At 45.7% G+C, this 22,651-nt stretch overlaps 1 long non-coding RNA gene across 1 annotated transcript; it reads right to left on the bottom strand.

Annotated features, from left to right (window-relative positions):
- Positions 1-4,727: 4,727 nt before the first annotated feature.
- LOC143807675 (uncharacterized) lies at positions 4,728-5,905 on the bottom strand. Its single transcript, XR_013221777.1, has 2 exons — positions 5,241-5,905; positions 4,728-5,067 (listed from the first exon to the last, which is right to left on the bottom strand). It is a non-coding gene; the product is annotated as an uncharacterized LOC143807675 (long non-coding RNA).
- Positions 5,906-22,651: the final 16,746 nt, after the last annotated feature.

The raw sequence follows: 22,651 nt of genomic DNA, 5'->3' as shown, positions 1-22,651 counted from the left end.
CCCGCTTGCTGCTGATCAGCACTGGCTAAAAAGGCAGAGCCTGGAAAGGCAGCAGTAACCAGTCGCACAATGTCAGCCTGAGCCAGACGCTGGGACTGACATTTCTGCTGAGCATGTTCCACTGCGGCTGGAGAAGAATGGGAGACTGCAGCGGATATGGTTTGATATTCCCCCTGTGCAGTGGTGGGAACTTGGCACCTAACAGTTCCCTTTAGCATATATTACAAAGTGCACAGTGGCTCAGTTGTTGCACTGTTGTTTTGCTGGGTGCAAATCCCACCAAGGACATGCTGATATGTAATTTAGATTGTGAGCATCAAATGGGGACAGTGCCGATAATGTTTGTAAAGCGCCGTGGAATATGGTAGCTCTATATAAGCATAATAAATATTAATAATGTGCTATATTTTATAAATATTACAGCTGTTGACCCAACTTTTCTAATAGTTATCTTGCATTTCAAAGTTTAATTTTTAATCAACATTAACTATGTAGTTGGTAAATTTGATATCTAGTACCTTTGTAATTGATGCTGTAATTTTCTTATATTATTTACTTGGTACTGTTAAATCATACATCTAGGATATTAAAGAGCTTTTCCATGAAACTGGAATGCTTTCTTTCATACCCACAGTATTTATTTATTTTTTATGTGTCATCTATATACACACATGGTCAAAATTGTTGGTATCCCTCATTTAATGACAAAAAACCCACAATGGTCACAGAAATAACTTGAATCTGACAAAAGTAATAATAAATAAAAAATATATGAAAATGAACAAATGAAAGTCAGACATTGCTTTTCAACCATGCTGCCACAGAATAAAAAAAAAAACTCATGAAATAGGCCTGGACACAAATGATGGTACCCTTAATTTAATATTTTGTTGCACAACCTTTAGAGGCAATCACTGCAATCAAACGATTCCTGTAACTGTCAATGAGACTTCTGCACCTCCCGACAGGTATTTTGGCCCACTCCTCAAGAGTAAACTGTTCCAGTTGTCACGTGTTTGAAGGTTGCCTTTTCCAGACAGCATGTTTCAGCTCTTTCCAAAGATGCGCAATAGGATTTAGGTCAGTGCTCATAGAAGGCCACTTCAGAATAGTCCAATGTTTTCCCTCTTAGCTTATCTTTGGTGCTTTTAGCTGTGTGTTTTGGGTCATTATCCTATTGGAAGACCCATGACCTGCGACTGAGACCAAGCTTTCAGACACTGGGGAGCACATTTCTCTCTAGAATCCCTTGAAAGTCTTGAGATTTCATTGTAAACTGCACATATTCTAGACACCCTGTTCCAGATGCAGCAAACCAGTGTTCTTTTTTTGAAATGATTAATTTTTCCATCTGTGAACATATAACTGATGTGCCTTGCTAAAAAGTTCCATTTTTGTCTCATCTGTCCATAGGACATTTTCTCAGAGGCTTTGTGGCTTCTCAACATGTAGTTTGGCAAATTCCAGTCTGGCTTTTTTATTATTTTTTTTCAACAATGGTGTCCTCTTTGGTCGTCTTCCATGAAGTCCACTTTGGCCCATACAACGACCGATGGTGCGATCTGACACTGATGTTCCTTGAGCTTGAAGTTCAATTTTAATCTGTTTAGAAGTTTTTCTGGGCTCTTTTGTTACCTTTCTTATTATCCGTCTCTTTGATTTGTCATCAATTTTCCTCCTGCGGTTACATCCAGGGACGGTTCGCTACAGTCCCATCGATCTTAAATTTCTGAATAATATGTGCAACTGTAGTCACAGGAACATCAAGCTGCTTGGAGATGGTCTTATAACTTTTACCTTTAACATTTTTGTCTATAATTTTCTTCCTAATTTCCTGAGACAACTCTTTCCTTCGCTTCTTCTGGTCCATGTTGAGTGTGATACACACCATGTCACCAAACAGCACAGTGAGTATCTGTAGCCCTATATACAGGCCCACTTGCTGATTCCAAGATTGTAGACACCTGTGATGCTAATTAGTGGACACTAGGGTTGAGCGAAACGGGTCGTTCATTTTCAAAAGTCGCCGACTTTTGGCTAAGTCGGCGTCTCATGAAACCCGATCCGACCCCTGTGCTTGTCGGCCATGCGGTACGCGACTTTCGCGCCAAAGTCGCGTTTCAATGACGCAAAAAGCGCCATTTCTCAGCCAATGAAGGTGAACGCAGAGTGTGGGCAGCGTGATGACATAGGTCCTGGTCCCCACCATCTTAGAGAAGGGCATTGCAGTGATTGGCTTGCTGTCTGCGGCGTCACAGGGGCTATAAAGGGGCGTTCCCGCCGACCGCCATCTTACTGCTGCTGATCTGAGCTTAGGGAAAGTTTGCTGCCGCTTCGTCAGAAGCAGGGAGAGCGTTAGGCAGGGTCCGCTAACCACCAAACCGCTTGTGCTGTAGCGATTTCCACTGTCCAACACCACCTTCGGTGTGCAGGGACAGTGGAAGCTATTTTTTTTTTTTTTTATCTCAGCGCTGTAGCTCATTGGGCTGCCCTAGAAGGCTCCGTGATAGCTGTATTGCTGTGTGTACGCCACTGTGGAAACCAACTGCTTTTTTCAAAGCACATATCCTCTTGTTCCTTCCTTTCTGCACAGCTATCTTTTTTGTTTGTCCACACTTTTTATTTAATTTGTGCATCAGTCCACTCCTATTGCTGCCTGCCATACCTGGCTGAGATTACTGCAGGGGAGATAGTAATTGTAGGACATTTTTTTTTTTTTTTTTGTGGGAGATTAAGATTGGCATTTCTGCTACAGTGCCATCCCTGTGTGTGCCATCTCTCATTCAGTGGGCCATAGAAAGCCTATTTATTTTTTTGTTTTTTTTAATATTATTGGGTTTCTAAAGTCTCCCTGAAAAAAAAAAAATACATAAAAAAACAGTGGGAGAGTAATATTGCCCTTTCAGCTTGTGTGCCAGTCTTGACTCCTGGGTGTGCCACCTCTCTCTCTCTCATTCAGTGGGCCATAGAAAGCATATTTATTATTATTTTTTTTTTTTTTTTTTTAATATTATTGGGTTTCTAAAGTCATTTTGAAAAAAAAAAAAAATACATAAAAAAACAGTGGGAGAGTAATATTGCCCTTTCAGCTTGTGTGCCAGTCTTGACTCCTGGGTGTGCCACCTCTCTCTCTCTCTCATTCAGTGGGCCATAGAAAGCCTATTTATTTTTTATTTTTTTTTAATATTATTGGGTTTCTAAAGTCTCCCTGAAAAAAAAAAAAAAAACATAAAAAAACAGTGGGAGAGTAATATTGCCCTTTCAGCTTGTGTGCCAGTCTTGACTCTTGGGTGTGCCACCTCTCTCTCTCAAATTGTGGGCCATAGAAAGCCTATTTATTTTTTTGCTTGATTTGGGTTCTAAAATCTACGTTTAAAAAAATCACTACATCAATCAGTGGGAGAAAAATATTGGCCTCAGTCAGTGCTTGTGTGCCACTCCTGACTCCTGTGTGTGCCATCTCTCACTCAGTGGGCCATAGAAAGCTTATTATTTTTTGTTTTTTTATTATTTGGTTTCTAAAGTCTCCCTGAAACAAAAAAAAAAATTAAAAAAACAGTGGGAGATTAATATTGCCCTTTCAGCTTGTGTGCCAGTCTTGACTCCTGGGTGTGCCACCTCTCTCTCTCAAATTGTGGGCCATAGAAAGCCTATTTATTTTTTTGCTTGATTTGGGTTCTAAAATCTACCTTTAAAAAAATCACTACATCAATCAGTGGGAGAAAAATATTGGCCTCAGGGCTTGTGTGCCACTCCTGACTCCTGTGTGTGCCATCTCTCACTCAGTGGGCCATAGAAAGCCTATTTATTTTTTTGCTTGATTTGGGTTCTAAAATCTACCAGAAAAAAAAATAAAACATCAATCAGTGGGAGATTAATATTGGCCTCAGGGCTTGTGTGCCACTCCTGACTCCTGACTCCTGTGTGTGCCATCTCTCACTCAGTGGGCCATAGAAAGCCTATTTATTTTTTTGCTTGATTTGGGTTCTAAAATCTACCAGAAAAAAAAATAAAACATCAATCAGTGGGAGATTAATATTGGCCTCAGGGCTTGTGTGCCACTCCTGACTCCTGACTCCTGTGTGTGCCATCTCTCACTCAGTGGGCCATAGAAAGCCTATTTATTTTTTTGCTTGATTTGGGTTCTAAAATCTACCAGAAAAAAAAATAAAACATCAATCAGTGGGAGATTAATATTGGCCTCAGGGCTTGTGTGCCACTCCTGACTCCTGTGTGTGCTATCTCTCACTCAGTGGGCCATAGAAAGCCTATTTATTTTTTTGCTTGATTTGGGTTCTAAAATCTACCAGAAAAAAAAATAAAACATCAATCAGTGGGAGATTAATATTGGCCTCAGGGCTTGTGTGCCACTCCTGACTCCTGTGTGTGCTATCTCTCACTCAGTGGGCCATAGAAAGCCTATTTATTTTTTTGCTTGATTTGGGTTCTAAAATCTACCAGAAAAAAAAATAAAACATCAATCAGTGGGAGATTAATATTGGCCTCAGGGCTTGTGTGCCACTCCTGACTCCTGTGTGTGCTAGCTCTCACTCAGTGGGCCCTAGAAAGTCTTTTTATTTTTTTAGTATTTGGTTTCTAAATTGTCCCTGAAAGAAATCATTTGATCTTATTTGGTTTCTAAAGTCTCCCTGAGAAAAAAAAAAAAAAAACGTGTGAGATTAATATTGACATTTGTGCTTGAGTGACAGTCCTGCGTGTGTGGCATCTCTCATTCAGTGGGCCATAAAAAGCCTATTTATTTTTTTGTTTTTTTTAATATTATTGGGTTTCTAAAGTCTCCCTGAAAAAAAAAAAATACATAAAAAAACAGTGGGAGAGTAATATTGCCCTTTCAGCTTGTGTGCCAGTCTTGACTCCTGGGTGTGCCACCTCTCTCTCTCTCATTCAGTGGGCCATAGAAAGCCTATTTATTTTTTATTTTTTTTTAATATTATTGGGTTTCTAAAGTCTCCCTGAAAAAAAAAAAAAAAAACATAAAAAAACAGTGGGAGAGTAATATTGCCCTTTCAGCTTGTGTGCCAGTCTTGACTCCTGGGTGTGCCACCTCTCTCTCTCTCATTCAGTGGGCCATAGAAAGCCTATTTTTTTTTTTTCCTTTTTTTAATATTATTTGGTTTCTAAAGTCTCCCTGAAAAAAAAAAAAAATACATAAAAAAACAGTGGGAGAGTAATATTGCCCTTTCAGCTTGTGTGCCAGTCTTGACTCCTGGGTGTGCCACCTCTCTCTCTCATTCAGTGGGCCATAGAAAGCCTGTTTATTTTTTTATTTTATTTTTTTTTTTATTAGTATTTGGTTTCTAAATTGTCCCTGAAAAAAACATTTTATCTTATTTGGTTTCTAAAGTCTCCCTGAGGAAAAAAAAAAAAAATTAGGTGGGAGAATAATATTGACATTAGTGCTTGAGTGACAGTCCTGCGTGTGTGTCATCTCTGTGATTTTGTGCCACAGAAAACAGAGTGTGTAACATTGTGCCTGATTTTCCTTGTGGTCTCACCAACCTGTTAAGGGATATAGAAATCATACTGAAGTTATAGCTCACCGTGTAAGTTGTTTGACAGCAACAAATAAAGTTACTTTGGTTAATTTTTTAAAACAATGAGGAAGTCTGGTGCAAGAGGTCGTGGCCGTGGGCGTTCATTGTCAGCTGGTAATGATGGTAGTGGTAGTGGAGCATCAGGTGGTCGTGGGGATAAAAATATTCCACCTAAGTCTGGAGCTGTGGAGCCAGTTTCGTCGTCTGGCTACACAAGGCCTCGAACGCTCTCTTTTCTGGGAGTAGGAAAAACGCTTTTAAAGCCGGAGCAGCAACAGCAAGTTTTGGCTTACATTGCAGACTCAGCCTCTAGCTCTTTTGCCTCCTCTTCTGAAACTGGTAAATGTAAAAGCAGCGCGTCGCTTGTGGATGTTCACGGTCAGGGACAAGTCGCTTCCTTGTCCTCCTCAGCAAAAACTACAACAAGAGAGAAGGATGCAGCAGGCGACACAACGGGTCACTCCATGGAGCTCTTTACACATACCGTCCCTGGCTTAGAAAGTGAAACACTTAACAGGCCATGCCCATTACAAGTAGAATCTGACATGGAGTGCACTGATGCACAGCCACAGCCAGAGTACTATGCTGCTCCTTTGACTCAGACCACCACATTGCCCTCTCAGGGTACAGATCCACAATCAGACCCTGATGAGACTATGTTGCCCCGCCACGAACGCTATACCACAGACCGACACAGTGACACAGACGAAGTTGCACACGAGCTCGAAGAGGAGGTAATAGATGACCCGGTTGTTGACCCCGATTGGCAGCCATTGGGGGAACAGGGTGCAGGCAGCAGTAGTTCAGAAGCGGAGGTGGAGGAGGGGCCGCAGCAGGCATCAACATCGCAACAGGTTCCATCTGCCGGGCCCCTATCTGGCCCAAAACGCGTGTCAAAGCCAAAACCTGTTGGAGCACAGAGTTGCCATCCGGTTAAAGCTCAGTCTGCAATCCCTGAAAAGGGATCCGATGCTAGGAAGAGTGCAGTCTGGCATTTTTTTAAACAACATCCAATTGATCAGCGCAAAGTCATCTGTCAAAAATGTTCAACTAGCTTAAGCAGAGGTCAGAATCTGAAAAGTCTCAATACTAGTTGCATGCATAGACACTTAACCACCATGCATTTTCAAGCCTGGACTAACTACCAAACGTCCCTTAAGGTTGTAGCACCCTCGGCCAATGAAGCTAGTCATCAACGCAACATCCCTTCCGTCACTGTAAGGCCACCATTTTCCGCACCACCGGCAGTATCTGTGCAGGTTTCTTTGACAGCCAAAAGCAGTCAGGGTCAGGGAATCACCAGTTTTGTAGGAGGAAATACTGCATCTAGGGCACCGGCGGAAACAATACCGTCTCCAACCGTCTCTCAGTCTGCCATGTCCACCGGCACACCCGCAAGTTCCACGATCTCCATCTCTCCAGTTCAGCTCACACTACATGAGACTCTGGTTAGAAAAAGGAAGTACTTATCCTCGCATCCGCGTACACAGGCTTTTAACGCCCACATAGCTAGACTAATCTCGTTAGAGATGATGCCCTACCGGTTAGTTGAAAGCAAAGCTTTCAAAGCCCTAATGGAGTACGCTGAACCACGATACGAGCTACCCAGTCGACACTTTTTTTTCCAGAAAAGCCATCCCAGCCCTGCACCAGCATGTTAAACAGCGCATCGTCCATGCACTCAGGCAATCTGTGAGTACAAAGGTGCACCTGACTACAGATGCATGGACCAGTAGGCATGGCCAGGGACGTTATGTGTCCATCACGGCACACTGGGTGAATGTGGTGGATGCATGGTCCACAGGGGACATCAATTTAGGGACAGTTGTGCCTAGCCCACGGTCTAGGAAACAGTTGACTGTAGGCGTTCGCACCCCCTCCTCCTCCTCCTCCTCGTCCTCCTGCAGAAGCTACAGCTCTTCCACAGACCGCAGTCGGCCAACCACTCCATCGGCAGATGACACTGTTGCACACCAGTTGTCCCATTATGGGCCAGCTACTGGCAAGCGTCAGCAGGCTGTATTGGCTATGAAGTGTTTGGGCGACAACAGACACACCGCGGAAGTTCTGTCCGAGTTCTTGCAACAAGAAACGCAGTCGTGGCTGGGCACAGTAGATCTTGAGGCAGGCAAGGTAGTTAGTGATAACGGAAGGAATTTCATGGCTACCATCTCCCTTTCCCAACTGAAACACATTCCTTGCCTGGCTCACACCTTAAACCTGGTGGTGCAGTGCTTATTGAAAACTTATCCTGGGTTCTCCGACCTGCTCCTCAAAGTGCGTGGACTTTGCTCACATATCCGACGTTCGCCTGTACACGCCAGCCGTATGCAGAACTATCAGCGGTCTTTGAACCTTCCCCAGCATCGCCTAATCATAGACGTTGCAACAAGGTGGAACTCAACACTGCACATGCTTCAGAGACTGTGCCAACAGAGGCGGGCTGTTATGTTTTTGTGGGAGGATACACATACACTGGCAGGCAGTAGGATGGCAGACATGGAGTTGTCAGGTGTGCAGTGGTCGAAGATACAAGACATGTGTCAAGTCCTTCAGTGTTTTGAGGAATGCACACGGCTGGTTAGTGCAGACAACGCCGTAATAAGCATGAGCATCCCCCTAATGCGTCTGCTGATGCAAAGTTTGACGCACATAAAGGAGCAGGCGTCTGCACCAGAGGAAGAGGAAAGCCTTGATGACAGTCAGCCATTGTCTGGTCAGGGCAGTGTACAGGACGAGGTAGCGGGCGAAGAGGAGGTGGAGGACAAGGAGGATGATGGGGATGAGTATATTTTTAATGCGGAACCTTTCCCGGGGGCACTGGAAATTGGTTGCGTGTCAAGGCCGGGTTCTGGTTTTTTGAGGGACACAAGTGACGTAGATTTGCCTGCAACTGCCCCTCACCCAATCACAACCGGAGATTTGACAACTGGAACTTTGGCCCACATGGCGGATTATGCCTTACGTATCCTAAAAAGGGACACACGCATTACAAAAATGATGAACGATGACGATTACTGGTTGGCCTGCCTCCTTGATCCACGCTATAAAGGCAAATTGCAAAATATTATGCCACATGAGAACTTGGAACTAATATTAGCAACCAAACAATCAACTCTTGTTGACCGTTTGCTTCAGGCATTCCCAGCACACAGCGCACGTGATCGTTCTCACACGAGCTCAAGGGGGCAGCAGACTAGGAGTGTTAGGGGTGCACACATCAGAAGTGGCATTGGACAGAGGGGTTTTCTGACCAGGTTGTGGAGTGATTTTGCTATGACCGCAGACAGGACAGGTACTGCTGCATCAATTGAAAGTGACAGGAGACAACATTTGTCCAGTATGGTTACTAACTATTTTTCATCCCTTATCGATGTTCTCCCTCAACCGTCATTCCCATTTGATTACTGGGCATCAAAATTAGACACCTGGCCAGAATTGGCAGAATATGCATTGCAGGAGCTTGCTTGCCCGGCAGCAAGTGTCCTATCAGAAAGAGTATTCAGTGCTGCAGGTTCAATATTAACCGAAAAAAGGACTCGTCTGGCTACCCAAAATGTTGACGATCTAACATTCATTAAAATGAACCACAACTGGATTTCGAAATCTTTTGCCCCACCTTGCCCGGCCGACACCTAGCTTTCCAATGAAAAGCTCTTGCCTGTGGACTACTGTGAATTACTTTTCTAATGTCTAATTTACTGCAGCTGATTGTCCAGCATACGACATGTTTACACCTCCCTAAATGGCCAAACTCCCCACACGGGGCCGTGGTATCGCGACTTGGCGCAAGCACCCGTGAGACTGCTGTTTGTCTGAAGAGGTGGGTGTACTCGCTTTTGGTCGACGGCATTGCTACTGGGTTCCTCATAGTACAATAAAGTGTCTCTGGCGGTGATGGTGGCCACCCAACGTCAGACACACTGTTGTAACATGAGGGGCCTTGGGCCTGTAACGCCGGCCACAAGAGAGTTCACCCACCCCCAGGTCAAACATTGCTCTACCACTTCCACAGTTATCTCTCACACTTCCACCAATGTTAAGTCTATGCGCTGACATCCTTCCATACCTGCCACTGACAATACCATTGTGTTGACATGTATGATGGTACTTAACATAGTCAGGGGCAGTGTCCTCTATTTACCACAGTAAATACTTTGCGCAAAATTAGTAGGTCTGAAACAACGCAGAGGATCCCACCCCTGAACCTAATGATTGCACCCTTTAGTGTTTTTGTTTTGTTTTAATGCGAGACATTCACATTTAGTTGTTGTTTTGGACTACTAACTGGCAGACACTCATTACAATCGGCCTCCGTTGACCAGACCACTGCTGCCCGTGTACCCCTGGAACCAATTATAAAGTGCCTACAGCCAGCCCTTTTTATTATGTTAGGCCTTCGAAGCCTGTCTGCGGTCCCTCCTTCCACTAGGCCTCCACTGACCAGACCACTGTTGCCCGTGTACCCCTGGAACCAATAATAAAGTGCCTACAGCCAGCCCATTTTATTATGTTAGGCCTTCGAAGCCTGTCTGCGGTCCCTCCTTCCACTAGGCCTCCACTGACCAGACCACTGTTGCCCGTGTACCCCTGGAACCAATAATAAAGTGCCTACAGCCAGCCCATTTTATTATGTTAGGCCTTCGAAGCCTGTCTAAGGTCCCTCCTTCCACTAGGCCTCCACTGACCAGACCACTGCTGCCCGTGTACCCCTGGAACCAATAATAAAGTGCCTACAGCCAGCCCATTTTATTATGTTAGGCCTTTGAAGCCTGTCTGCGGTCCCTCCTTCTACTAGGCCTCCACTGACCAGACCACTGTTGCCCGTGTACCCCTGGAACCAATAATAAAGTGCCTACAGCCAGCCCATTTTATTATGTTAGGTGTTGTGAATTTGGATTCTGGGCTCCCCCGGTGGCCGCTTGTGGAATTGGACTTGTCATCCTCTTTCCTGTTTCACCTGATTCCATCAGTAGTGGGTGTCTCTATTTAAGCTCATTTCTCTGGTGGTTTCTTGCCGGTCAACAATGTTATCTGATGCCTCTCAGTGCTTGTTCCTGCTTCTAGACAACTACTAGATAAGTTGGACTTTTGTCCATGTTTTGTTTTGCCTATTTGTTCCAGTTCACAGCTGAAGTTTTGTTACTGTGTCTGGAAAGCTCTCGTTGATCAGGGATTGCTACTCTGGCGTTATGAGTTAATGCCAGAGTTTAAGGTAATCTCTGGATGGTGTTTTGTTAGTGTTTTTCTGCTGACCATGAAAGTATACTATCTGTCTTCTGCTATCTAGTAAGCGGACCTCAAATTTGCTAAGGCTATTTTCCTGCTGCGTTTGTTGTTTCATCTGAACTCACCGTCATTATATGTGGGGGGCTACTGTCTTCTTTGGAATATTTCTCTAGAGGTGAGCCAGGTCTTATATTTCCCTCTGCTAGCTATTTAGGTCTTAGGCCAGAGCTGGGCATCTAGCGATAAATAGGAAATGCTACCTGGCTATTTCTAGTTGCGCGGCAGGCTTAGTTCATGGTCAGTATAGTTCCATCTTCCGAGAGCTGCTAATTGGTCCCCTCATGCTGTAGAGGCCTTTCAGGAGCTTAAGCGCCGTTTTGCCTCTGCCCCTGTGTTGCGTCAGCCTGATGTGAATCTGCCTTTTCAGGTTGAGGTTGACGCTTCGGAGATCGGAGCTGGGGCAGTGTTGTCGCAGAAAGGTTCCGACTGCTCCGTCATTAGGCCTTGTGCCTTCTTTTCTCGCAAATTTTCGCCCGCAGAGCGGAATTATGATGTTGGGAATCGGGAGCTTTTGGCCATGAAGTGGGCGTTTGAGGAGTGGCGCCATTGGCTCGAGGGGGCTAGGCATCAGGTGGTGGTATTGACTGACCACAAAAATTTGATTTATCTTGAGACTGCCAGACGCCTGAATCCTAGACAGGCGCGCTGGTCTTTATTTTTTTCTCGCTTTAATTTTGTGGTGTCATACCTACCGGGTTCTAAGAATGTTAAGGCAGATGCCCTTTCTAGGAGTTTTGACCCGGACTCTCCTGGTAATTCTGAACCCACAGGTATCCTTAGGGAGGGAGTAATTTTGTCGGCCGTTTCTCCTGATCTGCGGCGGTCCTTGCAAGAGTTTCAGGCGGATAGACCGGATCGTTGTCCGCCTGATAGACTGTTTGTTCCGGATGATTGGACCAGCAGAGTCATCTCTGAGGTACATTCTTCTGCATTGGCAGGTCATCCCGGAATTTTTGGTACCAGGGATTTGGTGGCAAGATCCTTCTGGTGGCCTTCTCTGTCACGAGATGTGCGAGTCTTTGTGCAGTCATGTGACGTTTGTGCTCGGGCCAAGTCTTGTAGTTCTCGGGCTAGCGGACTGCTGTTGCCCTTGCCTATTCCTAAGAGGCCTTGGACACACATCTCGATGGATTTTATTTCAGATCTGCCTGTTTCCCAGAAGATGTCTGTCATCTGGGTGGTCTGTGACCGTTTCTCTAAAATGGTCCATTTGGTTCCTCTGCCCAAGTTGCCTTCTTCTTCTGAGTTGGTTCCTCTGTTTTTTCAGAATGTTGTCCGATTGCACGGTATTCCTGAGAATATTGTTTCTGACAGAGGTACCCAATTTGTGTCTAGATTTTGGCGGGCATTCTGTGCTAGGATGGGCATAGATTTGTCTTTTTCATCTGCTTTTCACCCTCAGACTAATGGCCAGACCGAGCGGACTAATCAGACCCTTGAGACATATCTGAGGTGTTTTGTCTCTGCTGACCAGGATGATTGGGTTGCTTTTTTGCCATTGGCAGAGTTCGCCCTCAATAATCGGGCCAGTTCTTCCACCTTGGTGTCCCCGTTTTTCTGTAATTCGGGGTTTCACCCTCGATTTTCCTCCGGTCAGGTGGAATCCTCGGATTGTCCTGGAGTGGATGCGGTGGTGGAGAGATTGCATCACATCTGGGGGCAGGTTATGGACAATTTGAAGTTGTCCCAGGAGAAGACTCAGCGTTTTGCCAACCGTCATCGTCGTGTTGGTTCTCGGCTTTGTGTTGGAGATTTAGTGTGGTTGTCTTCTCGTTTTGTCCCTATGAGGGTCTCTTCTCCTAAGTTTAAACCTCGGTTCATCGGCCCTTATAGAATATTGGAGATTCTTAATCCTGTTTCTTTCCGTTTGGACCTCCCTGCGTCCTTTTCCATTCATAACGTTTTTCATCGGTCGTTATTGCGCAGGTATGAGGTACCTGTTGTACCTTCAGTTGAGCCTCCTGCTCCGGTGTTGGTTGAGGGTGAGTTGGAGTACGTTGTGGAGAAAATTTTGGACTCTCGTGTTTCCAGACGGAAACTCCAATATCTGGTCAACTGGAAGGGTTACGGCCAGGAGGATAATTCTTGGGTCAATACATCTGATGTTCATGCTTCTGATCTTGTTCGTGCCTTCCATAGGGCTCATCCTGGTCGCCCTGGTGGATCTGGTGAGGGTTCGGTGCCCCCTCCTTGAGGGGGGGGTACTGTTGTGAATTTGGATTCTGGGCTCCCCCGGTGGCCGCTTGTGGAATTGGACTTGTCATCCTCTTTCCTGTTTCACCTGATTCCATCAGTAGTGGGTGTCTCTATTTAAGCTCATTTCTCTGGTGGTTTCTTGCCGGTCAACAATGTTATCTGATGCCTCTCAGTGCTTGTTCCTGCTTCTAGACAACTACTAGATAAGTTGGACTTTTGTCCATGTTTTGTTTTGCCTATTTGTTCCAGTTCACAGCTGAAGTTTTGTTACTGTGTCTGGAAAGCTCTCGTTGATCAGGGATTGCTACTCTGGCGTTATGAGTTAATGCCAGAGTTTAAGGTAATCTCTGGATGGTGTTTTGTTAGTGTTTTTCTGCTGACCATGAAAGTATACTATCTGTCTTCTGCTATCTAGTAAGCGGACCTCAAATTTGCTAAGGCTATTTTCCTGCTGCGTTTGTTGTTTCATCTGAACTCACCGTCATTATATGTGGGGGGCTACTGTCTTCTTTGGAATATTTCTCTAGAGGTGAGCCAGGTCTTATATTTCCCTCTGCTAGCTATTTAGGTCTTAGGCCAGAGCTGGGCATCTAGCGATAAATAGGAAATGCTACCTGGCTATTTCTAGTTGCGCGGCAGGCTTAGTTCATGGTCAGTATAGTTCCATCTTCCGAGAGCTTGTCCCTCTATAGACTTGCTATGATCTCTGCCTGCAGAGATCATGACAGTTAGGCCTTCGAAGCCTGTCTGCGGTCCCTCCTTCCACTAGGCCTCCACTGACCAGACCACTGCTGCCCATGTACCCCTGGAACCAATAATAAAGTGCCTACAGCCAGCCCATTTTATTATGTTAGGCCTTTGAAGCCTGTCTGCGGTCCCTCCTTCCACTAGGCCTCCACTGACCAGACCACTGCTGCCCGTGTACCCCTGGAACCAATAATAAAGTGCCTACAGCCAGCCCATTTTATTATGTTAGGCCTTTGAAGCCTGTCTGCGGTCCCTCCTTCCACTAGGCCTCCACTGACCAGACCACTGCTGCCCGTGTTCCCCTGGAACCAATAATAAAGTGCCTACAGCCAGCCCATTTTATTATGTTAGGCCTTTGAAGCCTGTCTGCGGTCCCTCCTTCCACTAGGCCTCCACTGACCAGACCACTGCTGCCCGTGTTCCCCTGGAACCAATTATAAAGTGCCTACAGCCAGCCCATTTTTTTATGTTAGGCCTTCGAAGCCTGTCTGCGGTCCCTCCTTCCACTAGGCCTCCACTGACCAGACCACTGCTGCCCGTGTTCCCCTGGAACCAATTATAAAGTGCCTACAGCCAGCCCATTTTATTATGTTAGGCCTTTGAAGCCTGTCTGCGGTCCCTCCTTCCACTAGGCCTCCACTGACCAGACCACTGTTGCCCGTGTACCCCTGGAACCAATAATAAAGTGCCTACAGCCAGCCCATTTTATTATGTTAGGCCTTCGAAGCCTGTCTAAGGTCCCTCCTTCCACTAGGCCTCCACTGACCAGACCACTGCTGCCCGTGTACCCCTGGAACCAATAATAAAGTGCCTACAGCCAGCCCATTTTTTTATGTTAGGCCTTTGAAGCCTGTCTGCGGTCCCTCCTTCCACTAGGCCTCCACTGACCAGACCACTGCTGCCCGTGTACCCCTGGAACCAATAATAAAGTGCCTACAGCCAGCCCATTTTTTTATGTTAGGCCTTCGAAGCCTGTCTAAGGTCCCTCCTTCCACTAGGCCTCCACTGACCAGACCACTGCTGCCCATGTTCCCCTGGAACCAATTATAAAGTGCCTACAGCCAGCCCATTTTATTATGTTAGGCCTTTGAAGCCTGTCTGCGGTCCCTCCTTCCACTAGGCCTCCACTGACCAGACCACTGTTGCCCGTGTACCCCTGGAACCAATAATAAAGTGCCTACAGCCAGCCCATTTTATTATGTTAGGCCTTCGAAGCCTGTCTGCGGTCCCTCCTTCCACTAGGCCTCCACTGACCAGACCACTGCTGCCCGTGTACCCCTGGAACCAATAATAAAGTGCCTACAGCCAGACCATTTTATTATGTTAGGCCTTTGAAGCCTGTCTGCGGTCCCTCCTTCCACTAGGCCTCCACTGACCAGACCACTGTTGCCCGTGTACCCCTGGAACCAAAAATAAAGTGCCTACAGCCAGCCCATTTTATTATGTTAGGCCTTCGAAGCCTGTCTAAGGTCCCTCCTTCCACTAGGCCTCCACTGACCAGACCACTGCTGCCCGTGTACCCCTGGTACCAATAATAAAGTGCCTACAGCCAGCCCATTTTTTTATGTTAGGCCTTTGAAGCCTGTCTGCGGTCCCTCCTTCCACTAGGCCTCCACTGACCAGACCACTGCTGCCCGTGTTCCCCTGGAACCAATTATAAAGTGCCTAGAGCCTATTTTTTTATTTAATTTAATATTAATAAAGCCAGGATGAACTACGATATACCACGCTATGAGCTACCCAGTTGACAATTCTTTTGCGAGAAAAGCCATCCCACCCCTCCACCTGCATGTTAAAGACTGCATTGTCCTTGCATTCTGTCAATTTGTCAGTCCAAAGGTATACCTGACAACAGACACATGGACCTGTAGGCCTGGCCACGGAAGGTTACGTGTCCTTTGTGGCTCAATGGGTTAATGTATTGGATGCATGGTCCACACAGGGGACAGCCTGCAAAGTCTGTCTGCAGTCCCTAATTCAAGTTGTCCTCAACTGAATAAAGCTGAGCTTCTACCTTCTGTTCCAAATTACCATTTTTAAAAATGCAATTGGCTGTTCCGGCCTACTAAAGGGGTCTGTCCCTGCCTGGTGTTGTCCTCAACTGAATAAAGCTGAGCTTCAACCTTCTGTTCCAAATTACCATTTTTAAAAATGCAATTGGCTGTTCCGGCCTACTAAAGGTGTCTGTCTGCCCCTGCCTGGTGTTGTCCTCAACTGAATAAAACTGAGCTTCAACCTTCTGTTCCAAATTACCATTTTTAAAAATGCAATTGGCTGTTCCGGCCTACTAAAGGTGTCTGTCTGCCCCTGCCTGGTGTTGTCCTCAACTGAATAAAGCTGAGCTTCAACCTGCTGTTCCAAATTACCATTTTTAAAAATGCAATTGGCTGTTCCGGCCTACTAAAGGTGTCTGTCTGCCCCTGCCTGGTGTTGTCCTCAACTGAATAAAGCTGAGCTTCAACCTTCAGTTCCAAACATACAACAAAAAACTGGTACAATACAAAAAGTGGCCTCCAGCTACAAAAACTTTCTCCTACAAGTAGTTAACTGACAGTTTTTTTACCAGTGAAAACACAGATATGGCATCCAACGAGTGTTGTCCTGTCTCGTCTTCTTTATATTATTGCCAAGAAGCTGCAACTGAATAAAGCTGTGCTTCAACCTTCTGTTCCAAATTACCATTTTTAAAAATGCAATTGGCTGTTCCGGCCTACTAAAGGGGTCTGTCCCTGCCTGGTGTTGTCCTCAACTGAATAAAGCTGAGCTTCAACCTTCTGTTCCAAATTACCATTTTTAAAAATGCAATTGGCTGTTCCGGCCTACTAAAGGGGTCTGTCCCTGCCTGGTGTTGTCCTCAACTGAATAAAGCTGAGCTTCAACCTTCTGTTCCAAATTACCATTTTTAAAAATGCAATTGGCTGTTCCGGCCTACTAAAGGTGTCTGTCCCTGCCTGGTGTTGTCCTCAACTGAATAAAGCTGAGCTTCAACCTTCTGTTCCAAATTACCATTTTTAAAAATGCAATTGGCTGTTCCGGCCTACTAAAGGGGTCTGTCCCTGCCTGGTGTTGTCCTCAACTGAATAAAGCTGAGCTTCAACCTTCTGTTCCAAATTACCATTTTTAAAAATGCAATTGGCTGTTCCGGCCTACTAAAGGGGTCTGTCCCTGCCTGGTGTTGTCCTCAACTGAATAAAGCTGAGCTTCTACCTTCTGCCTCTTATTAACTGCTGTTTTTTTAAAAAATTGGCTGTTGCGGCCTACTAAAGGTGTCTGCCCCTCCCTGGTGTTGTCCTCAACTGAACAAAGCTGAGCTTCCACATTCTGGCTTTCGCCCTATACTATCAGATATTAAACTGCATTTGGCCTACTAGTGTGGTTAGGCCCTTGAAACAGTGTCTGCTGCTCTTGGGTTTGCTACTCCACTGAACAAAGCAATGCCGCCTGTTTAGTCCTGTTACCAATTTTGAACTGCATTTAGCCTACTTTATTCTTTGGCCCTATATCTGTTTCCTCCTCATCCTGCCCATTGCCCAGCCACTGCTAGATGAGTCTGCTGGTACATTGACCTAGACCACTACATTCCCCTTATACTCTACACAGCCAGAATCTGACCCTGCTGAAAGTAAGGTTCCCCTTCCCGCATGTTATACCACCTTACACAGGGACAAAGAGGAAGGTGCAGATGAAAGTGCAGGTTCCTTCATCAGGTGGGGGGGCATACTCGTTGGCGACGTCACTGGCACAGGGCCCCTCAGAGTACGCAAAAGTGTCGCTGCTGGTGGGAGGCGACCCCGCCATGCAAACACACCGCCGTACTTTGAGGGGCCCTGTGCCAGTGCCAGTGCCAACGAGTGGGCCCTGGCTGCTTGCTTAGGATCACAGCACTTGCAAACTTTACATACTTACCTCTCACTGCTCCACTGCCGTGACGTAGTTCACGTTTCCTGGGCCCACTAAAACCTTGAACGAGCCCTATCCCCACAACTTTTGCCAAATGACCCCCAATTTCCAATGCCCAACTATTATTATAAAGTTAATTAAGATTGACAAGCTTCAGAAACAAGAATGGATGTTTTTGGCATTAAAATGGGCACTGTAGGTGTTTTCCTGGCCTCCACTCACTGCCGACTATGCTTCCCCATTGACTTGCATTGGGTTTCGTGTTTCGGTCGATCCCCGACTTTTAGCGATAATCGGCCGACTGCACTCGACTCGACTCTGGACAAAATCGGGTTTCACAAAACCCGACTTGATCTTAAAAAAATGAAAGTCGCTCAACTCTAGTGGACACACCTTGGTTTAACATATACCTTTTGTCACATTATTTTCAGGGGTACCATCATTTCTGTCCAGGCCTATTTCATGAGTTTTATTTAGTTTTTTTTATTCTGTGGAAGCATAGTTGAAACGCAATGTCTGACTTTCTTTTGTTCATTTTCATAGATCTTTTATTTATTATTACTTTTGTCAGATTCAGGTTATTTCTGTGATGATTGTGGGTTTTCTGTCATTAAACGAGGGGTACCAACAATTTTGACCAATTAGATGTGTGATCTAATGCCATATTTAGAAAGGAACTGGAAAAATTAGTGGCATGCTCTGCCATGCTCCGTAGTGCACTTATTCTCCTCAAGCAAGATAATGTGCTAGGCTTCCTTTACACGTCCACTTAAAGAGCTGGTTTGTTTTTACTATTCATGAGTAGTGTTGAGCGATACCGTCCGATACTTGAAAGTATCGGTATCGGAAAGTATCGGCCGATACCGTCACAGTATCGGAATCCAATCCGATACCGATACCCGATACCAATACAAGTCAATGGGACTCAAGTATCGGACGGTATCCCTGATGGTTCTCAGGGTCTGAAGGAGAGGAAACTCTCCTTCAGGCCCTGGGAACCATATAAATGTGTAAAAGAAAGAATTAAAATAAAAAATATCGCTATACTCACCTCTCCGACGCAGCCGGGACTTCAGCGAGGGAACCGGCAGCGTTGTTTGTTTAAAAATCGCGCTATTACTTGGTTACGTGAATTCCCGGCTTGTGATTGGTCAGGTCGGCCATGTTGCCGGGACGCGGACCAATCACAGCAAGCCGTGACGAAATTACGTCACGGCTTGCTGTGATTGGTCCGCGTCCCGGCAATATGGCCGCCCTGACCAATCACAAGCCGGGACGTCACGGGAGGCTGGACACGCGCTCATTTTAAAATGGGCGCGTGTCCAGCCTCCCGTGACGTCACGGCTTGTGATTGGTTGCGCCGCGATCAACCAATCACAAGCCGGGAGGCTGGACGCGCTCATTTTGAAATGGGCGCGTGTCCAGCCTCCCGTGACGTCACGGCTTGTGATTGGTTGCGCCGCGATCAACCAATCACAAGCCGGGAGGCTGGACGCGCTCATTTTGAAATGGGCGCGTGTCCAGCCTCCCGGCTTGTGATTGGTTGACCGCGACGCAACCAATCACAAGCCGTGACGTCACGGGAGGCTGGACACGCGCCCTTTTTAAAATGAGCGCGTTTCCAGCCTCCCGTGACGTCACGGCTTGTGATTGGTTAATGGCGGCCATGTTGCCGGGACGCGGACCAATCACAGCAAGCCGTGACGTATTTTCGTCACGGCTTGCTGTGATTGGTCTGCGGCCCGGCAACATGGCCGCCCTGACCAATCACAAGCCGGGACTTCGCGTAACCATGTAAAAGCGGGAATTTTAAACAAACAACGCTGCCGGTTCCTGCGCTGAGGTCCCGGCTGCGTCGGACAGGTGAGTATAGCGATATTTTTTATTTTAATTCTCTATTTTACACATTTTAACATTAATGTTGTTCCGATACCCGATACCCGATACCACAAGAGTATCGGAATCCCGGTATCGGAATTCCGATACAGCAAGTATCGGCCGATACCCGATACTTGCAGCATCGGAATGCTCAACACTATTCATGAGGTTTTCTGTTGGCATTCCATGTATACTTATGTACCATCTGTGTATACGTGTATGCCATCCATGTGACATCCGTGCACTGGAATAGAATGCAGAATAGAAATAACAGATTTTTATGTGTTAAATATTTGCAAACATAGATAGATAAATAGATATCCGTGAGATATACAGCTCTGGCAAAAATTAAGAGACCACTGCAAAATTTTCAGATTGTCAGATTTTTCTGTTTATAAGTATATTTTTGAGTAAAATGTAAATTGTCTCCAAATTTCCAAGCAATAAATTTTGCATTTTTTTTCTGAAAAGGAGAAATGGTCAAAATTAAAAAAAACAGTGCTTTCAGACCTTATATAACGCTAAGAAAACAAGTTCATAATCATTTACAAACAACAATACTAATGTTTTAACTCAGGAAGAGTTCAGAAATCAATATTTTGTGGAACAACCATGACTTTTAATCACAGCTTTCATGCGTCTTGGCATGCTTTCCACCTGTCTTTCACACTGATTCTGGCACAAAAATGTAAGCAGGTCTTTTTTGTTTGATGGCTTGTGACTATCCATCTTCCTGTTGATTACATTCCAGAGCTTTTCAATGGGGTTCATGTCTCAAGATTGAGCTTCCCATGACAGGGTTTTGTTGCATTGGTCTCTTAATTATTGCCAAAGCTGCATAATTTGTGGCTTGGATGTGTATCTTACTGTGCATCTATACAGTACATCTGTACATCTATTTATTTTTCGGCTGGGAAGGGTCCAATAACCATGAACCTTTCCAGTCTGTTAATATCAGCCCCCAGCTGTCTGCTTTACCTTGGCTAGTTTAAAAAAATATATGGGACCCCACATTGTTTTTCTCATTTAATTATTTATTTGGCTTACTAAAAATCACTACAAGTTATCCATCCATTTAGTACCTATCTAGTATCTATCTATCTATTATATTTTCACATCTTTAACACATAAAAATCAGTAATTTCTTGGATGTATTATATTGTGGCAAGTGTCAGATGGACAGCACACTGATATCATGCATGTTTTACACAGACTCATAGACTTGTATGGGTCCATGTGATCTGTGCTACTGGTAAAAATGGACATGTCTCTGCATGGTTCACACGGATATGTGCGAAGCCACATAGATTATAATGTGTATGCATGTATATGTATCTATGGCACCTGTGAGAAATGACACCACACGTATCGGAACACTGACGTGTAGGGTTGAGCGACTTTCATTTTTTTAAGATCGAGTAGGGTTTTGGGAAACCCGATTTTGTCCAGAGTCGAGTCGAGTGCAGTCGGCCGATTATCGCTAAAAGTCGGGGATCGACCGAAACACGAAACCCAATGCAAGTCAATGGGGAAGCATAGTCGGCAGTGAGTGGAGGCCAGGAAAACACCTACAGTGCCCATTTTAATGCCAAAAACATCCATTCTTGTTTCTGAAGCTTGTCAATCTTAATTAACTTTATAATAATAGTTGGGCATAGGGAATTGGGGGTCATTTGGCAAAAGTTGTGGGGGGAGTAGGGCCGGCTCAAGTTTTTCGTGGGCCCAGGAAATGCGGACTACGTCACGGCGGTGTTGCAGGGAAAGGTAAGTATTTAAAAGTTGCAAGTGCTGTGATCCTGAGCAAGCAGGGGGGGGGCCCACTCGTTCGCATTGCCACTGGCACAGGGCCCCTCAAAGTACGGCGGTGTGTTTGCATGGCGGGGGCGCCTCCCACCAGCAGCGACACTTTTGCGTACTCTGAGGGGCCCTGTGCCAGTGACGTCGCCAACGAGTATGCCCCCCCACCTGATGAAGGAACCTGCACTTTCATCTGCACCTTCCTCTTTGTCCCTGTGTAAGGTGGTATAACATGCGGGAAGGGGAACCTTACTTTCAGCAGGGACAGATTCTGGCTGTGTAGAGTACAAGGGGAATGTAGTGGTCTAGGTCAATGTACCAGCAGACTCATTTAGCAGTGGCTGGGCAATGGGCAGGATGAGGAGGAAACAGATATAGGGCCAAAGAATAAAGTAGGCTACATGCAGTTCAAAATTGGTAACAGGACTAAACAGGCGGCATTGCTTTGTTCAGTGGAGTAGCAAACCCAAGAGCAGCAGACACTGTTTCAAGGGCCTAACCACACTAGTAGGCCAAATGCAGTTTAATATCTGATAGTATAGGGCGAAAGCCAGAATGTGGAAGCTCAGCTTTGTTCAGTTGAGGACAACACCAGGGAGTGGCAGACACCTTTAGTAGGCCGGAAAAGCCTATTGCATTTTTTAAAATGGTAATTTGGAGCAGAAGGTTGAAGCTCAGCTTTATTTAGTTGAGGGCAACACCAGGGAGGGGCAGAAGCCGTTAGTAGGCCCTAACCACCATTTTTTTTTTAAAACCACTTAATGAGAGCCGGAAGGTTGAAGCTCAGCTTTATTTAGTTGAGGACAACACCAGGGAGGGGCAGAAGCCGTTAGTAGGCCCTAACCACCATTTTTTTTTTTAAAACCACATAATGAGAGCCGGAAGGTTGAAGCTCAGCTTTATTTAGTTGAGGACAACACCAGGGAGGGGCAGAAGCCGTTAGTAGGCCCTAACCACCATTTTTGTTTTAAAACCACTTAATGAGAGCCGGAAGGTTGAAGCTCAGCTTTATTTAGTTGAGGACAACACCAGGGAGGGGCAGAAGCCGTTAGTAGGCCCTAACCACCATTTTTTTTTTTAAAACCACATAATGAGAGCCGGAAGGTTGAAGCTCAGCTTTATTTAGTTGAGGACAACACCAGGGAGGGGCAGAAGCCGTTAGTAGGCCCTAACCACCATTTTTGTTTTAAAACCACTTAATGAGAGCCGGAAGGTTGAAGCTCAGCTTTATTTAGTTGAGGACAACACCAGGGAGGGGCAGAAGCCGTTAGTAGGCCCTAACCACCATT

Source organism: Ranitomeya variabilis, chromosome 2, assembly GCF_051348905.1.
Source record: "Ranitomeya variabilis isolate aRanVar5 chromosome 2, aRanVar5.hap1, whole genome shotgun sequence".
NCBI classification, from domain to species: Eukaryota; Metazoa; Chordata; class Amphibia; order Anura; family Dendrobatidae; genus Ranitomeya; species Ranitomeya variabilis.
The sequence above is the reverse complement of the archived record's forward strand: the minus strand, read 5'-3'. Positions and strand labels throughout refer to the sequence as shown.